The sequence below is a fragment of the Phytophthora infestans genome, genomic scaffold (genome assembly GCF_000142945.1).
Source record: "Phytophthora infestans T30-4 supercont1.58 genomic scaffold, whole genome shotgun sequence".
NCBI classification, from domain to species: Eukaryota; Oomycota; class Peronosporomycetes; order Peronosporales; family Peronosporaceae; genus Phytophthora; species Phytophthora infestans.
This window is the reverse complement of record NW_003303701.1, coordinates 778,399-782,904: the sequence shown is the minus strand read 5'-3', so window position 1 is coordinate 782,904 and position 4,506 is coordinate 778,399.

Sequence of the window (4,506 nt, the reverse complement as noted above, 5' to 3'; positions counted from 1 at the left end):
GCAGTTTCGAGGGAAGTCAAACTGGGATCGGAGTAGGGGGGCAATGCCGGGGTGCCAAAGCCGCGTTCCGAAGCGTGGTGCGAGAGGGAGGCGGTGGTGGGTAGAGGTGCTGTGGGGGTGCAAGTAGATAGTGAGTTGGGGAAACCCGGTTGCCAAAATTTTTCAGAACCATATTGTAGATAACTAGAAGGGCGGTGGGTACATTGACATGTTCCGTTGGGGCTCGGGGCTCCGAGTTATTATACTTGTATAGGTAAGTATAAAAGAATTATAGAGAGGGGGCTCACGCGTAGTATAGAAAGAACATATAGAGAGCCAGTCCTGCGTTTTTTTTGTGGAACTTGGGAACTCGGTCCCGCATGGTGTATAAAATCTACCATGATCATAATAGTTAATGTTACGTCGGTTCGGTGACATGGAACCCCTTCAGGTCATGTTTAGGAACTTTACGCACTACTGAATTCTAATAACTACAATCACTCTGGTAATCCCTAGTTTAAAGTGCCGATCGGGGACAATGTACGAGAATTCACATTAGGATTACGTTAGCTCGCACGTTCTTTCTCCAGGCGTACGCTAGTGGACGGACTGCATTCATTATGTTACATCGTCCGCTCAACCTGCGCATAAAATGGCATCTAGAGTACCCCTAGCCGCCCTTAGAGACAGCGATGATGTACCATGTAGTACAGTATTAATACGTCACTTCACGCACGAATCGAAGCTCTCAAGACACTCAAAGGACCAGTATCGGAAGTGGACGGAGGCTGTCGCCGCCTCGTCCCCGTCCTGTCCCTCACCATGTTCCTCTGATATCCGAATTTTCGGAAGCCGTCACTTATAATAATAGCCGTTATCTCCCCAGAAAACGCTCCACCATTCACAAGGCCAATAAATATAAAGAGTGGGTGCCGCACCCCATAGGGAAGAAATAGAAATAAAAAAGGGCAGCCCCACAGCAAGAAGCCCTTTTGTCCCGAAGCCCATTAAGCCAAGAATAGGAATCGCCAGCTGCCGCCCGCCATCACAGAGAGGCGACGCCTGGACTGTTTTGTCCGTACGGGAGAGGCGATGCTTTGGATAGTGTACGCTGTGTTGTCGTGTGAGGGAGGTGATGGCCCGTAGATGGTATTGAAAGGAGGATTCTGGGTTTGAGTGAGCGTTGTGCTGAACATGGTGATGCGTGTATGGGGCATGCGCAGAATGACGCGTGAATGCTAGGTGGAGTGTAGTGTATTGTTATGATAAGCTATTGTCCGAGTGTGGTGATACCTGTACAAGGATAAGAATAAGCGCTAGAGCGTGTGAAGAAGCTACATGAGGAAGAAACTCCGGAGGGAACGACACGGTAAGCCTACGGCAAGATTAAAACGAAGGAAAGCGGGATGAATGAGCAGATGACTCGCTAGTGAAAAGGTAATGCATGCGTAAAAACCTAGTGAAGAAATATCTAATACGAAATACTCACTTGTGACTGCGGTGTATTTAGTCTTATGTAGTTTACAGTCTCCAATTAATGCTCTCACTCAGTGCGTTGAGGGTATGTTGTGACTGTTTGCGCTGAGCCTCCAGAATGCAGACTGCTTCATCTTCATTAACTTTCTATTCCTGTGCGATCAGATTAACTCGATCAATAATTCTTTTGCGCCTGAAGTAGAATCGTTTTTCGGCTGGGTTATTTCGCCAATTGGATCCGTGTAGCTTCTCCAATTCGCGTACAGCAGGACCACCATTAATTGCCGTCGTCCACTCCTGCCATACTTGATGAACCGTTTTGAGAGATCTCGTGAGCTTGTACGTCGTGGGTAGCTGCGAAGTCTAAGCTGGGGCCGAGGTTGCACCAGTTGGTGTGCTCAAGTCGAAGGTCAAACGTACGGTGGCGGCACCAGAGGTAAGCTGTGAAATCGTATTCTTAATGTGATTACCGACTTCGCTGAGTTTGTTATCAATGTGTCCAGCGTTTGTTCTTGCTGCTGTCTTAGATGCTACATTAAATCGGGCAAATGATCCGCTTGCGGTTATTTCTCCGTAAGTATTTTGGTTTTCAGCTCAGCTGCGAATGTGTTAAACTCGCTGCAGCTAAATGGAGGGTGAGCCCATAGTTTATGCGTCGGGTGAAGGTCACGCAGCAGAACCGCATCCTGTAGGACAGCTATACGAAGGTACAGTAGTAACTCCAAGAAGCCCCCGGTTGCTACGTTGGGTGCCGACTGTTGTTTGTATGACGCATATAGTCATCGACAAAGGGAAATACGCCACGCTGAAGCTGCTCAGGAGGAAGAAGAGCTGTTCGCTCTAAGAAAAACGACCGTTTGTCAGGGGGGAAATCCTGCTAGAGACCGCATCGCTTCTCGTGGCAAAGCGCTCAGGTAACAGCCCTCCATTGCGGATGCATTCCACCTTCCTAACCGACGAATTTGTGAATCTGTAGCACCTGCTAATTCGGCCATCCTTGCTCCTGAACCCCGTGCCGCATGTGTCTTAGCCTTCGTATGCATGCCTAATGCTGTGAACGCCTTTATAGTGGCGTCGTAATGCGATCGGTATGTCATTGATTTTGTTGGATTCTTGTTTGACTTTAGAAGTTTGATGTCGTACCAGTCTTCAGGGGCCAGAAAGTTATGTACCACTTCCATTTGCTCACACCAGCGATAAAACAGATACAGGGTCATCTGTCTCTTTTTTCTAGACAGCGCTATGCCCCAACTGAGCAAACTTCAACATTGATGTGCCTAATACACGAACCAAACTCACGACGACCGAGCTGGTTTGTTTTCCCCTGCTCCATTATTATGACTAGTGCCCGGTAATCTGTAAATTATTCGTGTTCCAGAATTACACTAAAAAAAGGTATAAATTACGGGCAGACTCGCCTCTTAAGAGACATGCGTGGCACAGGAAATGACTCATCCGATTCCGTAGATAAGCACCTGGGTTCAGGCCCATATAATAGCGAGAAATCGCAACCAGATCGGCTGTGGTGCAACACCCATTCAGGAGAGATCCGACGCCTCGGTCAGCATATTCGCGTTTTTTTTTCGCGTTTTTTTTGCTTCAGCGTTGAAAGTAGTGCTTTAATCCAGCTGTTGCGTGGATGAGGGAGTGAATTCACACCTCTAGTCTGCTGATCGCTGTACAAATCTGACATAGCGCTCACGTACATATCTACAGTAGCAACTCCAATCTTTCGCTGTGAATTTTTGACACGAACTTCGCGATATACCACTTCTTCACGTAGAAATAGATGTAGCTTCGATGCCGTAACTTGATCCGCCTCAGCCGTACGCTTGTCCACTCCCCGGAGAGGATAGACACGAGGCTATCAGTACCCTTTTGCACTCAAGTTCACCTCAAGCTACTGTATCCGATGGAGGAAGGCCTCGCTCTGGAAAGTCCCGTCGTCGGACTCGGCGGAAGAAGGTTCGTCACCTTCAGCTGAGTTCTGCTACTCAGCCCGCTGTCTCTGCTCGCTCTGAAAACGACGATGACGCTTCGAGCGAAGCTGAGTTTGAGTTTGAGTTGCCTGAGCCGCCCGCCGACACCGTTCCTGCAGTTGCTTCGACGACTTCGGCGGGTTCTTCGTCTTCTGGTCCTCCGGTGACTTCGTCAGTCGCGGCTACTCGCCCACCGCCGATATCTTCATCCGATGTCGTGGCTTCATTGCCTGTCCCGGCTACGAGCGGGTGTGCCTCACGCTCGACTTCGCCCATCTCCGCTGGGTTGCCCCAGTCGAGCGCACCACTCAGCGTCGTGCTAACGGTGGTTGGACGCTCCCAGTCGCCCTCTCGGGGTCTGAGCGTATCCACCACGCCGACTGACTTAGTGACTCCGGCCGTGAGTGTCCTCAGACCGTCTCTCCCTGTGACCACGGCCGTGTTGACGTCTCCATCTGGGCGCCCTATCCGGAGATCTGCTGCGACCGCCCGCACTGTGACTGCTCAGTTGCTTGAGGATCTCGACGCGTCTGACGACGAGGTGTTAGGGCCTGGTGATGGTTCTGTACCGTCCACCGGCTCGACGAATCCTGCCGCTGGGTCGCTCTTGGATCCCATTTCCTTATCAGAGAACTCGGCTGGCAGTCCTTCAGGTTCCGACTCAGCGACCGCAGATGCTCGTCGTTCTGCCCAAGCGAGAAGTCTTGATCTTCGGTTCTGACGACGAGATGAGCGATGAGTCCTTGCCGCCGAGTGATCGCCACTCCTCGCGGCCTTCATCGAAGGATTCTGGTGACGGGACGAGTTCTGCCTCTGCGCCGGCTTCGGGGAAGCAGCAGCATCGCAAACGTCGTGCCTCGTCGAGTCCTACCGGTCATCGGTCGAAGCGATCCAAGAAGCACAAGAAGCACAAGAAGCATCACAAGACGCACCGACACCACAAGCATCGGCAGCTTCCGTCGACTCCTGATCCAGCTCCGGCTCAGTCCATTCCGGCTGCTCCTTCGCCGAGTAGGCTCCCGGTTATATCGATTCTCTCTCAGCCGAGTTACAGAGCTGCTTCACGCCCGGC